The sequence below is a fragment of the Nicotiana tomentosiformis genome, chromosome 6 (assembly GCF_000390325.3).
Source record: "Nicotiana tomentosiformis chromosome 6, ASM39032v3, whole genome shotgun sequence".
NCBI classification, from domain to species: Eukaryota; Viridiplantae; Streptophyta; class Magnoliopsida; order Solanales; family Solanaceae; genus Nicotiana; species Nicotiana tomentosiformis.
Genome location: NC_090817.1, coordinates 36,417,084 through 36,440,318, shown reverse-complemented (window position 1 = coordinate 36,440,318; position 23,235 = coordinate 36,417,084). Strand labels below are relative to the sequence as shown.

General features: G+C 37.9%; 1 long non-coding RNA gene across 2 annotated transcripts; it reads left to right on the top strand.

The window, feature by feature from the left end:
* The first annotated feature begins 2,013 nt into the window (after window positions 1-2,013).
* LOC104089765 (uncharacterized) lies at window positions 2,014-17,310 on the top strand. 2 transcript variants are annotated; one of them, XR_011408483.1, is made up of 2 exons: window positions 2,014-2,191; window positions 5,405-17,310. It is a non-coding gene; the product is annotated as an uncharacterized lncRNA (long non-coding RNA). The 2 variants fall into 2 exon arrangements; XR_004505262.2 differs by having other exon boundaries at window positions 2,014-2,561.
* The last annotated feature ends 5,925 nt before the right edge of the window (window positions 17,311-23,235 follow it).

Genomic DNA, 23,235 nt, shown 5'->3' with positions numbered 1-23,235 from the left:
ATATAAAGATATTAAATCTTCTCATTATTTATAGTCTCAATATAACCAACCGCTTTCGCGAATACTTTAGAAACTCAATAAGTTTCTTTGAGACTTACTACAACACAATGCCTTATTGATAATCAATTTTATTCCTCAAAAATAGTAATAATTGTCTCTTCTAGAGCTCTAAATTAATTTTGTACTACCATATATTCATCAACATCCATATGGTAATTTTCTCTCTCAAAGAGAAAGTTGTACCATTATGGTCATGGGCAAAATTATATACAAGATCTATTTATTGCATTACTGTTGTCCTTTAATAATCACATTGCCAAAATATTTTAGCGTACAACAGGTACGTGACCAATAATCATTCATGTCATAATAATGACATTATTTTATTATTTCCTCTCAAACCTCCGTCTAGAGGTGAGTATGATATATTCACTACCACTAGCACGTTTATATTCTTTCAAGAATGAATATGTATTCATAAATCATATGTTGTCACATTCACACCATGAATGGACCATAATCATTTATATGTGCTTTACAAAATCTCATGTCAAATCAATGACAAACATTATTTTTACAGAGTGAAAGGTTATTTTGAGAATCCTTATTGTTCTCATTACTATAATGATGACGATTATAATTTCTTCTATTGCCATGTCCACATCCATTGATAACTTCACGGTAATAATTTTGTCTTCTTTTAGACTTATTATATATTACTACCACATTCTCTTAAGGGAATGAGAAAGAAGCAAATTCAATGGGACGGGTTTTCAATTTTTGTGCTCACAATCATACATGAATTTGATCATGGCAAGACAGAGAAATTTTACCACTTCGAGTGGTTATAATTTCTTACAAATTCTATTAGAGTTATAATCAAACTTTGTTGTCTTTGCTTGTATTTAAAATCAAATTATTAAATTTTAAGAATTTAGAAGAGAAAAATAAGGTAAACTACTTACCTTCAATCCAGAATTTATTCCTGAAGGAAGTTCATGGAACAATTGATAATCATTATGCTCAATATTATATACATGTTGAGCACCATGCACGTATTCCAAATCCTGGTGACCAAAGAAGATGCCTCTACTCAATTGGTTAGAGTCTTCTGCTGATAGCGTGCTATAAAACATAAAAAAAGAAGAGTATTGCAGAGAAAAGTAGAGAGACATAATTTTTATTGATTTGGGATGATTTACAATGGAATAGAACCCCTCTATTTATAGGAAAAAAGTGACTTAGCCACCAAGTAACAAACCCTAAAATCTCTCTAAAATATAGACATTCACCTTAAATATAATTCTATTTATAATACTATTGAACTGGATAAGATTTATTGAACATTAATTTTGACCCTCCCTTTTAAAAATTAAATTATTTATGCTTATTAATCAGCAATAAATCTAGTAAAATATTTTAAAATCAATAATACCTATTTTCTTAAAATATAAATAATATAATACTTATTAATAATTAAAAATATTAAATTAATGGTAATTTAGTATTAAATATTTACAAATTATATCACTCCTGTTATTTTAAATTAAATTTCATATCTTAACAAATAAGTTTTACAATTAACTTAATAAATTAGTCTTTAATTTACAACTATACTACCTTTATTACTTTAATTAGCCAAATTTAGTTTTTTTTACAGATGAAGTATTATAATTAATTTTAATAACTAATTAATTACAATAATTAGTAATATATTTAATGATTATATTTTATTGCATTTAATTAAAATTAATTATATTTAATTAAATTAATCTTTTAAGGGGGTTAAAAGCTTAAAAGGCTGCAATTTCAATTGACTAATTAAATACAATGTGACCACATTTTAAATCAAGTACCATATGTTTTGGACAAAATCATAAGCCCAACACACCCTTTGAATCGATCCAGACCCACTCCTTCATCCAAGCTGGTGGTCCATGCCATCTCCTCTAAACCAATGGCATCGCGACATTTCATCGCTCCCCAACACTCACATAAGAAACACAAATTGTGCAACTTAAACTCATATGTTCTCTCTTCGTCCTTCAAATCCAGAGCATGCATGAACATTATCTTCAACTTCATCATCTTTATTTGATGTCCAGAGGTCAAACGCAGTGACCTCTAGACATTAGGTTGGACTAGCGGTCCGTTGGCTTCAACGGTCTTCTTCCTCCATCCTCGTGCCCAGGTAAAAGTCTCTGTTGTTTTCCCCTCTGTTCTTTTCTGATTTCATCGTGTTGCTATCATCATCCATCATTCATCACTTTCCACTATCTATTTTGAACCAATCGGAACCCTAAGGCTTGAAGGACACTATAAATACGATCTTAAATGCTCTCACCTAACAGACACCAACATACATCAATACACACTTAATACTACTGATCCATACACTGAAAGAATTAATAGTTCAAGTCTTAAGTTCCAGCAGTTCTTTTCTAATTTCTCTTTTCTTCTTTTTATTTTCTGTTCGAGTGCAATCTAATGTGAGTTGATCGTAGTAAGTTTGGATACCTTAGACAACTGTTATCATCTGCTTGGTTGCTGCTCCACAAAAGGTCAGTGTGGACTGACCTTCTCTCTTTAGTTTTCCCTAAAATTAGTTATGTGACTCCGTGTTTATGCCGTTTATACTGACAAACATCTACAGGGCAAGATAATGCGTGGTTTTTCATTATGTGTTGCTATTTATGTCATTTTGTTTCTGTTCTAAGAATGATAATGTTTCTTAGTAATTATATTGCCTTATATTGTTATTTGATCTGTAATATTGGACCTTAACTCGCATGGTTTAGCTAATATGATTCAGCACTATCCCAATGAATAGATCATGTTAAGTCTTCATACATTAAGACTTATGTTAATACTATGTGTGTTCCATCTCTGTTAAGTTAAATGATAGCTATCACACTAACTAAACCGACTAGGTCATGGTCTTATGTTTTCTCTAATATTCTGTCAAACTTCACATCTGCTGCACTATGCCATGTTGATTCTCATGTTTGTGATATTGTGTCACATTGTTTTAATTCAATAAAGAGTGGTTCTTAATTTATGTTTTCTATTTGATCTGTCTACCTAATGATCTTTATTGACATTCTTGTTGCTAAAATCATGCTTGTTTCTGTAAACTTAGTGACTCATGTAAGTCTATCACTATGACTTGAAATCATGAACCTGAATCTGCTCACTTGCTGTGTTTGATTTGCCATGTCCCTCTGCTACCTCATGACTATGAACTATGTGGTAGTGGCTATTCAAAACCTTTACTGTTGTGATGGTTGAATGACTCTTGCTTGTGCCCATGTTCATCGTGTTAATTCTGCTAATTCAGTGATGTTTATGAAGCCATCCTATACCCTTAGCTTGAGAAATTGTGTGCTTGGATCATTGTGTTGCCTTCTATGATTTATACTTGCATTAGTATGCAATCTTGACCCTCCACAGTATTATGTTATACTCAAATTGTCACGACCTGAAATTCAACTAGTCAAGATGGCACCTAACCCCAACCCGCTAGGTAAGCCAATTAACAACAATCCGATTCAATGAGAGTTACTGATAAATGGAATGATAATATAACTGAATTTCTATACAAAGAATTCCCAAGGCTGGTAGTACAAATTATGGTCTTCTAAGATTTAGAATTTACAAAGCTGGAATGAAATAAATACATCATCTGTTTGAAATATACATGAACAAAATAATAATCCTAAAGCTACCAAGAATAATAGGCAGCTAGGAACGGAACGCAGGATGAAATGCAGGTACATCTTCAATGCCAGCTCCCACCTTATACAGCAACATCAACATCCAAAATCTGCATGCAAGGTGCAAAAATATACTATGAGTACAACTGACACCATGTACTCAATAAGTAACAAACCTAACCTTAGGTTGAAAGTAGTGACGAGCTTGGACAAAGGTCAGAGTCCAACACCAACAACCAGGAACAACTCATAATAATATATCTAAAGTAGTACAAGTAATAACTCAAAGATATAATACTCAACTCGTTCATAGTTCCGGAAAATAGGCATGCTTTTCAAGTATAACAATAAAACCCAAATCTTTCACCGAAATCACCAAAATATGATTAAATCTGAACACAACTGTGACTTTTTCCAAAAACTTTCAACAACAGGTAAGATGTTTCATTATCAGATGGCATGAGGAAAGTACACCTCTATGCCTACATGTCAATGTGTATATTAAGTCATGAATGTCGGAATGTTGTACCGCATGAGGAAATGCATCTCAATGCCTACATGTCATGTATGTATGTCACTGTAATGCAACGCAGTGATAAAACCATATGCACACTCAGTCCTCACAGTCACTCAGTCCTCAAAGGAAAAGGCATATATGGTTTTCAACTTAAGGTATATACAAATTTCAAAGGGTGATTTCCTACTTTCCGATCACAAACAAATTACATCTTTTCTCTTTCAAAGTATATACACAACCTTCTCAAAATAGTGAATTTTCAAATAAGGTTTAGAATATTTTCATAGAGTTTACTTATCAACTTTAAACACTAACTAAGCAGAATATAGACTTTTCTTTCCCCAAACCTAACCTAAGTTTAAGGAGCCACCTCAGGTGAATTTTAAGGGATGCCCAGTGCCTTTCCTTTAGAACAACTAGAACCCTTACCCAAATCACACTGGTTAGCAGACCATTAGGATAATAATATCATAGACTTATAGGCACCCTAATATACCTTAAAATATTAGGTGGAGATTTTTTTATCAACTTCAAAAGAACCATTAGTTGTATTGTATTTTGACTATTGCAAAATAAGGTGCAATAACATGGCGACTCTGCTGGGGATTTTTGTTGGTTCTGACCTTAGCGGACTTAGGATAGAATTGAACCTGGGGGTGTCTTGTTATATTCTGCTTTGATTATATTTGATATGCAAATATGTGTTTACTCGCTTTATTCTACTTGTTTACACTTTACAACATGTTTACCTATTTATTTATATTACTACCTTACTACAATTATCTGTTATTGCTTTATACATATTTCCTATCAAGTCTTGGCCGTACACAATCACACACAATGACACGCGAGGGTTGTTTTTACACCCATCAGAACTTTCTTTCAAAACTCTCTAGTTTCAGAGAACGACTTTGTCAGGCCAACTGATATAACGACTCGCAATTATTCTATCCAACTCCAAAATTAGGAAACACTCTACTCTTAGCAAACATAGGTCATTCTGCATAAACCTTAGGTGGCTCGATCCTTGGTATTGACTCATGACTAGGAAATCCACCTTAATATCAACAACTCATGCACCCAACAATATATTTTTTTGTGGAACTACGAATCAATCCAGATAAGACGCTAAGGATCCAGAGCAAAATTCTTACCAAATCTTTTACCCTTTTAGATGGAAATCAACCGCAATGTCCAAGAGATTAACATCGCCATGGGTGCATCTCACAAATTGAAGCAGTTGTGGAGGAAAATTCAACGAGAGCACGAGAACGAGATCAGGACACACCTAGGATCACTAACCGCCCCGATGAACATTTGAGCTGACAAGGTACTCACCAGGTTGCTGATAGAGTTTTGGGACCCAACCAAGGCGGTATTCAAATTTTTCGATTGTGAGTTGCGCCAACACTGGAGGATATTACTAGTTTCACGGAGTTATCATTCACCAGGCGGAAGCCAATACTGCTAGTCGTCATGCCGGACCATAGGTTCTTCCATGCACTAGGTCTGACGAGTAACAGGAAATTGTGAAACATCAAGGATGGATGGGTGAGTTTATACCATCTATTTGATAGATTTGGACACCGGGATAGCTATGAGTGGCATCTTGAGGAATTCTAGTGTGATCAAGCGGCATGGGAGAGCTTTCGCCCCATAACCTTTTCTCTAGCACTATTGGGACTCCTGGTTTTCCCACAAAGGAAAGGGAGAACCAACATTAACCTATTGCCTTTGGTTTAGGCTACCTTTCGAGGAAATCTGCAGGTCACCCTTGTTCCTATGATACTGACGGAAATATTTCGAGCACTGTCGGCATGTTCAAGAGGATATGATTTCTTCAGAGGTTGCTACTTTCTAGTACATATATGGGCTACAGGGCATTTCTTCCAGAGGGAGGTGACCATTGACTACTTTATCGGCATTAGTAACATGATCCACAACCATAATGAAAGGACGAGGCATTGGTCTACACCACGTGGCCAGGAGGAGTGGCAGGAACTTTTGACCCATTTGAGTAGAGAATTCATCAAATGGAAACTTTCTTGGTTGAATGGTAGAGCAATCATGAGAATCTCGGGGAAGTACTTCATTGAGTTGCTAGGTCTGGAGGGGATTCAGCTGTACACACCACTGAGGGTTCTTAGGCAGTTTAGTCTGATTCAAGATGTGTCTCTCTATTCAAGGACAACTTTGTACAAGGATGATTACAACAGGTATATTTGATCCTGAGGGTAAGGAATCTCCAGGACGAGTGGAATGACTTGATCACAATGGGAATGTGGCAAAATCCCTGGTGCATGCTGTTGACGACCAATTTTTTTTCCGCAAATATACCACTAGGCAGTATTCCTAGTGGCTAATATATATATATAAAATCTCAAAATGGGTCTACATCTTACAATAAGTGCAAAAAAATATAAAATATTAAAGCTACTACTAGCTAATACTCTGAATAGGAAAGGTATAACACAAATGAACTAGATATTACAGAGTAGCAGGATGTAAGCATTCGTATCGAAGTAGTGGTGTTGAATTCAAAGGCCAAGGGAAAAAACCAAGTAGCACCTCCAATGCTCTCACCAGGCACCATGTTCTTCATTCCATATGACAAATTAATGGACAAGGCTAATGTTGGTTCCAAACAAATATACCACTTTGTTGAAGCTATCCAGAACTGCACAGTACATGTGTTGATCCATCTCGAACTTCTTGTAAATTTGTAGAACATGATCTACTTGCTTATCCAAAATAGGTTGTATACTTTGTTATCATCTTCAAGCTTTGTGTGATAGCACACTAATATCACTGGAAAATGTTCATACAGTACACATCATGATAGTGAAAATAGCAGCAACATTTGGTTATTTCTGGTGTTGTCCTGTGTTTTTCTGCACTGTCTGCTTTGCTTATCAGTTCTGACTGTTGATAAATTACCCCCACGATGATCATGGAAACATGCTAATACCAGTTGGAAGCCCTGTAACAACATCCAGAAACAACCAAAACAGAAACATTTGGCAAGATCAGTCAATGCATTCGTAGTAGTGATCATCAATCGGGTTCTTTTCTCTTGGCAATCCTAATCCTAAGGTTAGGTACTTGTGATTTGTCCATGTTTATTAATATTTTTCCTTCAACTGGTAGTTCATGAAATGATTGAAATCTGAGCGTACCTGCAAAAGAGAAAACTAGGTTAGCTAAGAAGTCAGCAACAATGTTGCCTTCCCTTAGTACATGCCGAAAGAGCACATTGTAGGTGCTCTTTATTTCCTTAATCTTCCTCACTTCAAATCCTATGCACCATGGAGTTTCCCATTCCTCATCAATTATCTTCCTCATTACCAGTGAATCAGTCTCCATAATGAGGGGATGGAGCAGCCTTTCTACACAGTATGCCAATCCCTCTACAATTACCTTTGCTTCTGCCACTATATTAGTAACCTCCCCTATCTCACTTGCCTCTACATACAATAAATCACCAACATGATCTCTCACATAAAATCCATATGATCTTGGTCCAGGATTACCCCTTGACACACCATCAGTGTTGCACTTGAACCAACCCTCATAAGGAAGTTGCCATGTTATTGTTTTGGTCACCACATAGGGCCTGTAACCTTCAAAGAATTGGATCATATATGGCCATAGAAGAGGAATGCTTGATAGCCATGGATACCTTTGTCTTGATAGGTAGTTAAATGTCTTGTTCACCTCATGAATCACCCTATTGCAAGTGACTGCGTCCCAATTATTCATATTATTTCTCCTCTTCCATAGTTCCCATGTGATGATTACTGGAGCAGCCTGAAATACTGTCTTAAGTTTGGAATAAAATTTTGCATTCCACCAAGATCTTATTACTTGGTGAACCTGCACCATGCTTATCACAATACCTGCTACTTGAAGGAATACCTTCCACACCTTTGCTGCAGTAGAACTTGCGAGGAATAAGTGCTGAAAAGTTTCTTCTTGCGTTGGCATACAACACCAGCATTTAGAGACTATTACATAACCCCTCCTCTTCCAAAGATCATTAGTAGGTATCTTTCCTCTCCATAATCTATAAAGAAAGAAAGATATTTTAAAAGGCAAGCCTTTAGTCCACAACATCTTATATTCTGCATTAGTAGGAGCTTTATGCCTTAGTATTTGTCAGGCACTACTGACTGAAAATCTGCCTGAAGATGTTGGCTTCCACTTAGGTGTATCCCAATATTCATCAGTTTCATAAAACTACACCTCATGTGTTATATGATCTGCTATTTCTGGTGGAAATATTTGCTCAAGCAGTTGAACATTCCAAATATTATCATCCCTCAACTCTGCCACTTCTTCTAGTTCATCATTTATTGGAAATTTTGGGGGTATTATATTTTACAAAGCACCTAATCCAGTCCAATTTTTATGCCATACATTAGTAGTACCTCTATTCAACACCCATTGTATCTCATGCTCCACTTCATCTCTTGCTTTCTATATTTTTCTCCACACATGTGATCACCCTCTAAATTGAACCATAGTGGGTATTTCCTTCTTACAATATTTGTTCCACATGAAGTTTGCCCATAATGACTTTGATGTTCTAAACTTTCACCATAACCTCACAAAAAAAGCTTTAGATACATCAAAGAGTGATCTAAAACCAAGTCCACCTTCTTCCTTAGGTAAGCATAGATTGAGCCATTTGGTCTAGTGCCTGCTTCTTCCTTCCTCTTTATTACTCCAGAAAAATCTAGCAAAAGTCTTGTGCAAATGTTTCATTATATTATTAGGAGGATCAAGTACTGAAAGAATATGAGTAGGCATACTTTGCAATACACTAGTAATGAGTGATGCCTTGCCACCATAGGACAAAAGTTTCTCTTTCTAGGACTGCAACTTTGCTTTTACCTTCTTGATAACATTATTGTAGTAAGCCTTCCTCCTCCTTGTATTGAAAATAGGATAGCCAAGATAAGTAAGTGGAAATTCACCTTTTTGAAATGTTGTAATTGTACCCACTGAAGAGCATAGTGATTCTGCTACATTACCATGCATGTAATAGGAGCTTTTGTACTTGTTTATAAGCTGGCCAGAAGTTTGTTCATACTTAGTAAGCACCTTAACAATCTTCCCCAAAGTGTAAGGATTAGTTGAAGCAAATATGATTGTATTATCTGCGTAAGCCAAATGATTTAAAGGGTCTGTCCATTTTGGCATCCCAAAGCCTTTAAGCCTTTTATCCTCAAATAGTTTATTCAAGGATCTTGATAGCACATCGGCGATAGAATGAATAATGCTGGAGATAGAGAATTACCTTGCTTGACTCCTCTTGTGGATTTAAAGAAGTCTGAAGCTTGATCATTATTTTCAGTAAGTTTATTGAAAATATTTTCTAATTAATAAATACTTATTTTTATATAAATTAAGTAATTAATGGTGTTAAATTAATAATTTAGTGTTAATACAAATATATCACTCTTACTATATTTGAAACTATTAAAATAACTTTTACAATTATTATATATGTTTATAATTAATTTGATAAGGTTGTTCCTTAATTTTGATAAAATAGCCTACTATTTTTAAAATAATCCAAAATTAATGTCACAAATAGAAAATAGGATATTTAACACTTAGTTAGCTAATTATAGTAATTAGTAATGTATTTTATTTCTATAATATTTTATTGAAATTATTGAAATTAATTTAAATTAATTACAAAAGGGTTAAAGACTGAAATGGCTACATTTGCAATTGTATAATTAAATAAAAATGGCTACCTTTTAAATCAATTTTAGCCTAAAACACATGCGCAATATTGCCTAACCCGGTCCAAAATTACTCCTTCCTAACCACCTTGGTGATCCAGGACAAATCTGGAGGACCAATGGCATCGTGCCACATCCCCCGTCCCACTCACTCATAGCGCAAACACAATTGATCTGGGCCGTCGATCCAAATCATCGGTGGTCCATGTTTATTCATATTTTTCCTTTTATTTTAAACCCCATGCCATATATTATCTTAACCGTTGGATCACACAGATCCAACAGTCCTATTTTTTTCTAATAACCTTTTCTTTAAAACTTTAAGACCTGAATTATCAGGGTCGTTGATCAAATGATCCAACAGACCAGATCCCGTATTTCATATTTAACCCAAAGACGCCCACTAACCCTAATCATTTTATCCGTGAGACCCTCCGCCCCAAACCTAATCATTTTACCCGTGAGACCCGCCACCCCATTTCTCTGAGTTTTCTTTGAAACGCTTAGCCTCCATCAATCTCCAACCTTGCATAAATTTGTGAAAGGTCACCTAAATCACCCCTTTTGTCCCCTAAGACCACGAATCTTGCCTGAATCCTTCCATTTTTCATCACTAAATTCAAAATCCCCAATTCAAAAATTCTAGACCTGAACGATCAAACTTAAAATCATCTAATTCTCATATGTCCCGTCAAATATGCGGCATGCATGGCCGCGTCTTCAGTTTTATCATCACGATTCTTTGTCCAGAGGTCAAACATGGTGACCTCTGGACATTAGGGCTTGACCACTAGGTTGAGAACTTCAACGATTAACCTTCTCTTTTCTCACGTAAAAATTCTTATTATTTTTCCTCTATTTCTTCTGATTTCACTTCCTATCGTCATCTTCCACTCATGATTTAAATCGGCTGAAGACTAAGTTATTGAATGACAGTATAAATATGGTCTTCAATGCTCTCACCTAACATTACCAACAACACTTAATACAAGACAAAAACAAACAAATGCTTAAGAGAATTAAAAGCTTAGATTTCTCACTGATTTTCTTTTCCTTCTCTGGTTCTGAGTTCATATACTGTCGGGGCTTGAGTTTGGCTTCTTAACGGCTAAAAAAAAAACTTTGCTTGGTTTGCTGCTCTGTAGAAGATCAGTGTACCCTAACCCTCCCTTTTCTTTCTGTTATGTGTGTTTATTTAGTGATTTTGATGTATTCTTTGCTGATTTCTCTTCGTTCATGATGCATGTTAGTAATTTCTGGTTTTCCTGTGTATTGTTTGTCATTCTTGTTAATTAATTCTTATCCTTATAATAACCCATGATTGCTTTAGTATTTCTAATTAATTTGTGACTTAGTTGGATAACATTTGCTATAATGAAATGATAAAATTCTGTTGAACTCTTGTTATTAGCCAAAAGAATTTTGATGTTCTTCCATGATTGTTCTGTTAACCATGCCATCATGCTAACTTGCCTAAACTGTGATCTTTGACCTATATTATATCTTGCTAGGAACTTATGTTTTCTACTTCTGCATTACAATAATTATGGGGTTAATGATGTTATGCTACTTGTTGATCCATGCCATACTTAACCTGTATACTTTGATAATATTTGAACCATGTTTGTTGTGTACACTTAAGGATCCAATATAAGTCTGTTAGTTTAGTCTGAACTCACTAGTTTAGTTGCCAGGCTACTTGCTTTTCAAACATGTCCTGTAATCTTGTGATCCTTGAAAACATCACTATGTGATAAGTTTGAATGTCCTCTGTTTGTCCTTGTGTTTATGTATCTGCCTAGTTACACTTATGAACTTTCTTATCCGAAGGACTCATGTCTAAGCCACTATACGCTTATTGTTTCATAGAAGAATAAGTTGAACCTTGCCAGTTTTAACAACTTAACAATGAAGAATCTGAGGAGAAAAGCTACTGTTAGGACTTGTAGGCTCAAACAATTTCTTAATACCTGCTTGTCCAGATAAAATGAATGATATTCTATATTATTTGATGTCCTCTGTTTGTGTAGGTTTAGTTATGAACTTGGATGTTTGATTAGGAATTTAATAAACTAGTAGTCCTACTACTAAGTCTGAATTATACCAAGATTGACCTTCTTGCCCACCTGCATACCTCTGTTGGTGTTGTTGTTCTTTAAGGAGGCCTGAACAAGGTTATTAGTCCATTTACTTAGTAGAGTGAGGACTTGACCATATGTGTAAACTTCTGATAGATCAGAATACAGCCTAAATAGTTGTTAAAGTATTGTGAGCTCGATTAAGGATTCCTGTAAGTGTAAACCTACCAGTATAACTAATAAAATCTGTATGCATGTCATGACACAAATACCTAACCAATCGTGATGGCGCCTATCGTTGAACTAGGCAAGCCGACATTCTCAATATGCTTTCAATATATAACAGAAGTGAGCTAAAGTAATTAAACTAACTGAAGGTTTACATAATAACGAGGTAAAAACCCAAAACACAAGTGCGGAATGATATCCCGACATCGGGGTGTCACTAAGTCATGAGCATCTAGCAACCAATCTAGAAACAGAGTCTACTACAGTCTGTGCCAAATGCCAATACAAGAGAGAAAAGATAATAAGAAAGGAGAAACAAGGACTGTGGACGCCGGCAGCTACCTTGTAAGTCTCCGATAATCAGCTCGCGCACGAACTCAGCGACCGCCAGAACCGTACATACCTGGATCTGCACATGAAGTGCAGGGTGTAGCATGAGTACAACCAACTCAACAAGTAATAAAATTAAATAAGGAATTGAGAAGCAGTAAAATACAGATCATTTCAAAAGTTTTCAGTAAAGAGTGAACATGCTTTCAAATCCGGTGATATAAGTTAAATCAGTCGACCTCAAGTAAAACAGATATAAATCTTCCAGAAATTACACAACAACAATAGATAACAACTAAGTACAATAATAAATAAAAGCAAGTACAGCCTCTCAAGGCAACAATCACTCAACTCACCTCAACAGCTCATACTCTCATCTCTCAGCCCTCAATACACTCTCTCAATAGGTACCTGCGCTCACTGGAGGTGTACAGACTCCGGAGGGGCTCCTTCAGTCCAAGCGCTATATTGCTGCGGTGCGCAGCCCGATCTAATATTGTTGCGTCGTGCAACCCGATCCAATAATATATATATATATATATATATATATATATATATATATATAGCTCGAAGGCTTGTTGCGGCGTGCAACCCAATCCATATACCTCCTAACTTTTAGCTTAGCACTCAGGCCCTATCTCAGTCACTAACCTCTCCAGCCTCTGGAACTCACAGAATATCATAATAATTAGCCCAAACAGAGAATACAACAAGTATCAACAAGAAATGAGAGGGAACAAAGATATAACACATAAGTAAGACTGTGACTGAGTACAAGACAACAATTAGCATTCAATTCAACAAGTATACGATCACTGCGGGTCCCAACAATGATATCATATGGCCTAAGCATGGTTTCTAACATGAAAGGCAGTCAATTGCTCAAAGACAAGGAAAAACAAGTAGTAACAATGGCTATTCAACTTTACAGTCTCACGGGACGGACCACAATCCCTCACGGTGCACGCTTACACGCCCGTGATCTAGCATGTGCGTCACCTCCAAATATTCACATCATACCAATTCTCGGGGCTTCATACCCTTAAAACCAGATTTAATACTGTAACTTACCTTAACCACGCAAGAATCTTGCTCCGAAATGCCTTTGCCTCTCGAATCGGCCTCCAAATGCCCCGAATCTAGCCATAACAGTACGAGATAATCAATATTGGCTAAAAGGATCAATTTCACAAGAAAACTACTAAAATATAGTCCAAAATCCGAAATCGGCTCAACCCGCCCCCCCGGGCCCACGTATCGAAACCCAATGAAAGTCACAAAACCCGAAAGCCCATTCACTCACGAGTCTAACTGTAGCAAATTTATCAAAATCGAACCTCAATTGCCTCTCCAAAACCCCAAAATTCATTCTCCAATTCCCAAGCCCTAATCTCCCAAATCTCACCTCAAACACTTACCAACTAGGTGTAAGATCAGTGGGAAAATACCATTATTGAAGATAAATAGGCACAAGGAACTTACCTCAGTGATTACTCCGATATCTCTCTCAAATCCCCAAAATCCGAGCTAAAAAATGATAAAAATGGTAAAAACTCTCGAAGTGTTCTATTTATAGGTTCGTCCCATACTTCTCGCACCTGCGACTCCATTTCCGCATCTGCGGGCAAAGCCCCTCTTCTGCGAAAAAATCCCTACACACTGCCTCCGCTCCTACAATCAAGTGACCGCATCTGCGCTCTTCGCGGGTGCGGGAACTACATCGCACCTGCGGTCCAAACTCGCACCTGCACCCCTAAATCTGCTTCTGCGACCATTTGCAGGTGAGGGAATTCCATTGCAACTGCGTCCTCTGCCCAGATCCTCCTTAGCCGCATCTGCGGCTCCTCCTTTGCTTCTGCTGGCTCGCACCTGCGGTTCCCACTTTGCAGGTGTGGTTACACCAGTAGCAGCAGCTTCAGCTGCAATTCCTCAACTCCCATCAAGCCGTTAACCACCCGAAATCACCTCGAGGCCTCCAGGACCTCACCCAATCATACCAACAAGTAATATAACCCCATGCAAACTTAGTCGAACCTTCAAATCACTCAAGACAATATCAATACACCAATTACACCCGGATTCAAGCCTAAAGAACTTCTAAACTTTTAAATTCCACAAACGACGCCGAAACCTCTCAAACCACGTCCGATTGATCTCAAATTTTACACACAAGTCAAAAATGATACCACGAACCTATTCCAACTTCCGAAAATCTAATCCGACCCCGATATTAAAATTTCCACTGCCGGCCAAAATCGCCAAAATTCCAACTTTTGCCAATTCATGTCTTATTCCACTACGGATTTTCAAATCACATTCTGAACGCGCTTCTAAGTCCAAAATCACCTAACAGAGCTAACAGAACCATAAAAATTCAAATCCGAGGTCGTTTTTCCACAAGTCAATATCCGGTCGACTTTTCCAACTTAAGCTTCCAATTAAGAGACTAGGTGTCTCAATTCACTTCAAAACCACTCTGAACCCGAACCAACCAACTCGGTAAGACATTATACATCTGTAAAGCACAAAAAAACAAAAATGGGGGAAACAAGGCTATAACTCTCGATACGACCGGCCGTGTCGTTACAATGTTTGTCTTTCCTACCCTTAGGATCATTCAACTCAGCATTTGTTCTACCTTGACATAGTTACTGTTGGTTGCTCTGAAGATTTTCCTATTTTGCACTTATGATTAATCTCTTTAAATGCTCTAACACATGTTGTAAATGAATGGCGAGCACTCCTGGATACTGTTAGTAACTATAGTGATGACTTTTGTATTCTGAGTTTTGATTCTAAGGATGATGATATAATTCCTTCAGTGTTTATGTCTCTACATTTTTGTTTTGGTTTCTGCAGCATCTGAACTTCTTATGTACTTGAACTATTGTGTCTATTCCTGGTCTCATATTGATTGTTAAGTGAATACTTCATTTGTATCTAAACCTTTGAGGAAGAGTGAGTGTGAGTGGCCAAGGGTATTTGGGTTGGGATCTAGTTTGTGGTTAAGGTGTCCTTCCTTGACACAAGCACTGCTCGGGGTCCTTGAGACCCTTGTGAACTCTGAAGTGCTAGAGATTCCAAGGGTGCTTTATCCACGAATAAGGTCTTATACTAAGCTCTTGATAATTGACTCTCACTAATCTCTTCAGGATTAATACAAATAAAAAATTTGTCTTCACTTTAATTATGTCTAGTTGTTACAATCCTATTCTGTTAGGCCTTGTGTTAGTTTTATTTCACTCTTAATCGTATGTCACAGTCTTATTCGATTTGGGCCTCATATGGATTTCACTAATGGATTTCATTTTCATCTTTGTATGATTGAACTTGGGCCTGCTGAGCCCATCTGGAATTCAAGCCTATTATCAGATCTTGAGCCGCAACATTTCTGTCACGTCTACTGTTCGTGCGTGTGACCTTGGGCCTGTTTGAGCATTAGACCCAAAATCATCCAGAGTCCAGTTCTTTACTCTTATTCCTTTTGAATTCATTGCGATACTATTTGATATGTGTATATATGTTCTTGAATGACTAACATTTATTATTGTATAACTTTAAATACCTTTGATTGTACAGGAAACATAGACAAACTAAAAGACTGTAGGTAAAAATAAAAAGGAATGGCTGTCTCTTGTATCAGTTAAATGGCTTCAACTTATCTAATTATTTCTATTATCTAGTCTTCACTTTCATACTAACCGTTTCTCATGAATCTTCGAAGTTCAAAATAGATTTGAAAAGGCAAAAACCCTCTTTCTTTAAAGGCTAGAATTGGGCAAATAATCTCAAAGTCGAGTTTTCTACGAACCAAATGAACATAGTTGTAACAAAATAATTTCAAACGGTTTTCTTCTAAACTTAGATGCAAAGATTTGAAACTGGTTTCAAGGTATGCCTCACCCCTTTTTTAAAACAATCCTTAATGTGTTAAAGTTATGCAAATGGTCATTTTTGCTCTAAAAGGGAAGGCATTTCAAACTTAGCCACTATTTACAAAGTTTACAAATATAACATTATGGGAGTACTTTCTAAAATTCTTCCACCTATATAGATATAAACCTTTAGACTTTATGAAACCTATATCTTCTTTCAAAGCATATATACTATTTTCCTTCAAATAATAAGTTTTAAACAAGATATAGAGTAAGCTATAAAAAACTAACTAAATAGAACATAGACATCTAATTTTCTAAACTTAGTCTAAGTCCTATGGAGCTACCTTAGGTAAATTCTAGGGGGTGCCTAACATCTTCCCTTTAGAAGAACAAAAACCCTTAACCCAAGTCTTACTAGTTAGCAGACTAATAAGATAATAATAACTAAAACATGTACTCTAGTATACCTTTAAATATTAGGTGGTGACTCTCTTTTGTCATTAACAGGGAAACCACTAGTTGAATCTTGTTTTGACTCGTGCAAAGTGCAACACATGCTGAGTACATTATATGGATCAACGTAGAAGACGAGTTGGTGAGGCCCAGTAAAGAGGCATTAACCGGATTGGAGGACTCAGCAGCAGCTCTGCAGATATACTACGAGATCCTTCCTCACTATCTCGTCACTACTACCATGCATCGACAGGTAGTTCCAGGATTGGTCGACCACATGCTGCCACCGCCGGATGATGACAACCAGGTAGTTGAATACATACAGATCGAGTCTGAGACAGAACCAGAGGAGGATCCAGAGGAGGGACCAGAGTAAAAAAAATTATGAGGATGAGGAGGAGGTTGAACAGGACCCTGAGAAAGATCCGGAAGAAGAAAGGTTGGGAGGAGACTCCGGGGACGATTAATAAGTTGCCGGTTGATTTCTTTCTTGTACTTTTCATTCCCTAAGGGCGAATCTATAAGCCCATGCAATCTTTTGTAAACCTTTGAGAATCATATTACGTCCATTAACAACTGTCCCCATTTTTTATCAAGTGATGAAGCCTTGTTGTAAACCATAAACCCTATCAATGAAAATTAAAGTTTGCTCTGGATCCGTATATGTCAAAATCTGATTGTTTGTCAAATGCTTGCGATATAGGCCTACCTCCGGCAAAGAGAGGTCCTTACGTACCTTAGGAAATACGCTTGTATGGATATGTGAACTAAATCTTCTATTTGATTATATCTATGCAATCCCTGAGACTGACTTCTACTTTGTTTTTTACTTTCTCGCTTTATCGCTTTATTTATCCCAAAAATAGAAGTTGATTTATGTTGATATATAAATTGGCCGAGCCACCATACAATCTGCGGTTTAAGGGAAGATGACTACAACAGACAACCCGACCAAAAATGCTCTAGTGGTAGCCGACAACCCAGGGGGATCGGAGGGAAAGGATGATACCCGAAATGATGAACATGTTGCCCGAATGGAACAAGGGATGGAGTCATTGAGAGAAGACGTACAACAAATCCAGGAGTTGGCACACCTGGCCGTGACGATGCTTTCACAACCACCCTGCTTCCCCTCACTAGATTCATTCCCCGGCCGTTTTCCTTCATCAGCCCGAAAAATAACTAATACCCCGACTACTATCACAATAAACCCCGCCATAACTCAAGTCATACCTCTAGTAACCCCCGCAAATCCACCAAACCCTCCCATACACATTTTCTATGTTCCCAACTATGTCCAAGCACCACAAAATCCACCTGCCACCACCAATTTGGTTCACACCCCTCCTCGTGACAATGTCACTTTCACCAACAACCGCATGCAATATATACATGCGGCACATACTGCCACATATGAGCGATACGTTCCACCCATATATGCCGCTTCTAAACCCACCTTTACCGAGCCTATCATGGGCAAAATGCCCTATCAGATAGACCAATATGCTGAAATAGAGAGAGAAGCAAAATGCAAGGAATATGCATAAGTGTTGGAACAACTACGAATATTAAGGAAATAGATGAAGAAACTCCAAGTTGCTCAAGGGAGCGAGAGCTTGGATTATGAGGACCTATGCATACACCCTCATGTTGAAATGCCTGCAGGGTACTAGCCTCCAAAGTTTGACATTTTTGATGGAACAAGCGATCCTTACGCTCACTTGAAGGCGTACTGTGACAAGTTGGTTGGAGTGGGGAGAAATGAAAAGTTAAGAATGAAATTGTTTATAAGAAGTTTGACTGGGGAAGCACTTACTTGGTACACCAGACAAGATCCCAATAATTGGAGGGAATGGCAGGACATGGCTGAAGATTTTATGAATCGCTTCAGATTTAACACTAAGATCACCTTGGACAGATTCACTTTATAAAAGAAGCCCTCTGAATAATTTCAAGAATACACTCGCCACTGGAGATCAGAAGCTACTAGGGAACAACCCCCTTTGGATGACAACGAGTTGACTAAGTATTTCATCCATTCTCAATAAGGGATCTATTTCAAAAAGATCATAGGAATGATAGGTCAGAAATTCCCTGAGCTGGTCAAAATGGGAGATTTCTTGGATGAAGGTATCAAGTCATGAAAGATAAAGTCAATGGCTGCGCTATAAGCTGCTAGCAAGGCTATACAATCCGGTTCCATCGATAGTGGGAAGAAGAAAGAAGAAGTGATGACGATCGTCCCCTACTATCAGTCAAGTCCTCACTCACACACTAGATCAATCCACTTATACCCCAGTATATAATGCCAAACCATACTACAATTCTCAACCCTACTACAATGTGCCCTGAGCCAATATACATCCAAACCCACCACGACGATACGCTCCCGTTCAAACCACTACCCACCAAAATAGACCTGCCTATGCACCCATGCCACGCCCAAACTTTGATGAAAGGAACCCCAGAAACTTCACCCCAATTGCTGAGCCTTTAGCTCAATTGTTCAACAAATTGAGAAGAGCCAAACTAATATACCCGGTGGTGGGAAGAATCCCTGACCAACACTCCAAGTATTTCGATGCAAGCAAGCGATGTGCCTATCATTCACGTAATTCCGGGCATGACACCGAGGATTGTTATAGATTGAAGAATGAGATCGAAATACTGATTAAGAGTGGAGCTATCCAATGCACCCCAGCCCCACCAAATGTAATCCATAACCTAGTACCAAACCATAGAAACCAAGGAGCCAACATGATCACACTGGATGGGGACTATAACTTGAAAGGGACAATCAATATTATAGGGAATGCTGAAGATACAAGGACACCCCGTCGGGCAACTCCATTGATCACTATGTAGCTAAAACCTCCCGTGATGGTTTAGATATACCAAATATGGTCTGTCACAACCGTTATAAATGAGGGGAGTTGAGAATATAAAATAGTTCCATTGACTTATCAGTCGAAGGGAAAGGCAAAATGAGGGACACTGCAGCCGCTCATGGGATGACTAGATTGGGAAGGTGCTACGCTCTAGAAGAAGTGAACCGAGAAAATCCGAATTGGGAGCAGAATCAGAGGAGAAACATAACTGACGCGGAGGCAGCAGAGTTTTGGAGGAGGATGCCGATTAAAGAATATTCCATAGAAGAATATTTAAGGAAGACCCCTTCCCACAAATCGATTATGGATTTGTTGATGAGCTCCGACAGACACAAGGATGCTCTGGTAAAGGTGCTAAGCAGAGTAAGTGTGCCGAGAAATACCACCAGTGAGGCCATAGCAGAAACCATTGGGAAGATGGTGGAGGCAAACAAGATTTCCTTTCGGAGGTATGAACTTCCCCTAGAGGGAATGGATCACAACAAGGCTCTCCAACAAGGATCTGCACATCACTGTCAAGTATGGAGACAAGGTCGTATCTCATGTACTTTTCGATGGGGGATCTGGAGTAGACATTTTCCCATTATCTACTCTACGGGAATTAGGCATTCATTTGAGGGAAGTGAAAGAGAGCCATGTGAGAGTAAGGGATTTTGATGGGTCACATAAGGATGTCATCGGAGAGATCTACCTAGCCTTGCAGATTGGACCAGTTGAGTTCTCGATATTATTACAAGTGATGGATATCTCATCCTCATATAATCTACTACTAGGAAGACCCTGGATACACATGGCAGGGGCGGTTCCTTCCACTCTCTATCAGTGTATGAAATTCGAGTGGGATTGCCAGGAATTGTGATACATGGAGAATGGAGCCGATCAACTTACTTGGAGCATTGTGGTTCCTTTTATAGAAGGATTGGACGGGGTCTCCTTCCATGCAGTCGAGATCATGTAAGTGACAAAAATAGAAAAGGATCACAGTATACAGTCACTATATAGGCAAATAATGGCAATGCAAGAAATGATGAAGTATGGATACATACCAGTATTTGTGCTGGGTGCCCGATTAGTTGGGATAACTGAGCCAATCCAACCGAAGGGTAAGAAAGGTATCGTCGGCTTAGGATACCAACCTATAACTGGAAGAACCTATAATGGTAACCTTGGGAAGAAGGTTTTCATACCAGAGTATGTTCTGGGCCCAGGCTCACTACCAGAAGATGATATCATCGACGATACGGGAAGATTATTCATGGCCATGATTGATGAATGTTGCAGCAAAGATGATATCAAGACACCGACCATTCAGGATGTCGAACCAGGAGAGAGCTTGCAGAACTAAACCGCCAGTCCATCTCTGGTTCGTCGGGAGTCTTGGTATTGCGGAATTGTAGTAATTTTGAAAATTGCATGGTCAATTGAGGCATGAACCATGCTTGTACGTTTTTATTAAATTTCCTCTTTAAATGCCTACATTCTTTTTGATGACATAAAAGACCTTTTTTTTTTTTTCTGAAAATCATCGTGAATTTATATTTGTCATTATTTATATTCAATTCTTCTTTTCAGTAATCAAATTAATAAAAACCCATATTTCGTAATTATGACATGTAATGAAACCCTTGAGCAAAACGACCCAGATTATGAAGAGTAAGACGAGAATATGATGCCCGAGAACCTACCGCAAGAGATCGAACAGCTAAAATGCCAGAAAAAGCCCAACCTTGAAGAAGCGGAAGTAATCAACCTAGGAAGTGAAGAAGATATGAAAGAGACTCAAATCAGCATCCATATGAAGGCATAACAAAATGAAGAATTGGTAGAGCTCCTCCGACAATTCATCGATGTATTCACTTGGTTATATTGTCTCATGCCTGAATTAAGTACTGATATCATCTCGCACCAATTTCCCATCGATCCCGCCAGACCACCAGTCAAACAGAAACCCGAAAAATTCAAGCCAGATTTGAGTCTAAGGATCAAAGAAGAAGTCACCAAGTAGATAGAAGCAAATGTGGTAAGGGTCACCAATTACCCTACATGGTTGGCAAACATTTTACCATGCCTAAAAGGATGGGAAGATTATGATATGTGTGGACTAGTGGGATCTCAACAAAGCCAGTCCCAAGGACGAATTTCCTCTGCTAAATATCCATATCCTTATCGAAAACTTTGAGAAACATGAGTTACAATCATTCATGGATTGTTTCACAGGATATCACCAAATTTTGATGCATGAATAGGATGCCGAGAAGATAACATTCACCACACCATTTATTGCTACAGGGTTATGACGTCCTGTCTTAAAAATGTTGACACTAATTACATGAGGGACATGACAGCCCTTTTTCACGACATGATCTACAAGGAGATCGAAGTATATGTAGATGATGTCATCATCAAGTCTAGGAAGAGTGTGGATCATTTGAGTGACTTAAGGAATTTCTTCGAGTGCTTGCAAAGGTATAATTTGAAGTTGAGTCCTACGAAGTGTGTATTTGGATTTCCCACAAGAAAAATATTAGGTTTCATCGTCAGTAGAAAGGGAATAGAGATGGACCCCGCAAAGATCAAGGCCATTCAAGACATACCTCCTCCCAAAATCAAGAAGGACGTGATGAGTTTTCTCAGGAGATTGAATTACATCAGCAGGTTCATAGCCCAATCAACAGTAATCTGTGAATCGAATTTCAAGTTATTGAAGAAAGAAGCTATCACAAAGTGGACAGAGAAATGTCAGAAAACTTTCGACAGAATCAAGGGATATTTGTCGAGTCCACCAGTATTGGTTCCTCCTAAACCTGGAAGCCACTGCTACTATACTTGTCTGTCTTGGACAATGCATTCAGATGCGTGTTGAGACAACATGATGAGACCTGAAAGAAGGAGCAAGCTATTTACTACCTGAGCAAGAAGTTCACGCCATACGAAGCCAGATACACCTTGTTAGAACGGACATATTGATCTTTGACCTGGATCGCTCAGAAGTTAAGACATTACTTATTGGCATATACCATATATTTGATATCCTGACTCTACCCACTCAAGTAAATATTTCAGAAGCCGATGCCTATCAGAAAGTTAGCTAAATGGAAGATTCTTCTCAGTGAGTTTGACATAGTGTACGTGACGCAGAAAGCTATCAAAGGACAAGCATTGGCCGATCATCTTGTATAAAACCCGACGGATAAGGATTATGAACCACTTACCACATATTTCCCAGATGAAGAAGTGTTGTTTGTTGGGGAGGACATTTCAGAGTCATACCCAGGTTGGAAAATGTTTTTGATGGAGCTATAGATTTCAACTGAGTAGGAATTCAGACAGTCCTATTTTCGAGTCGGGACAACATTATTTGGCTTCATCCAAGATAAGGTTCCCTTGTGCAAATAAT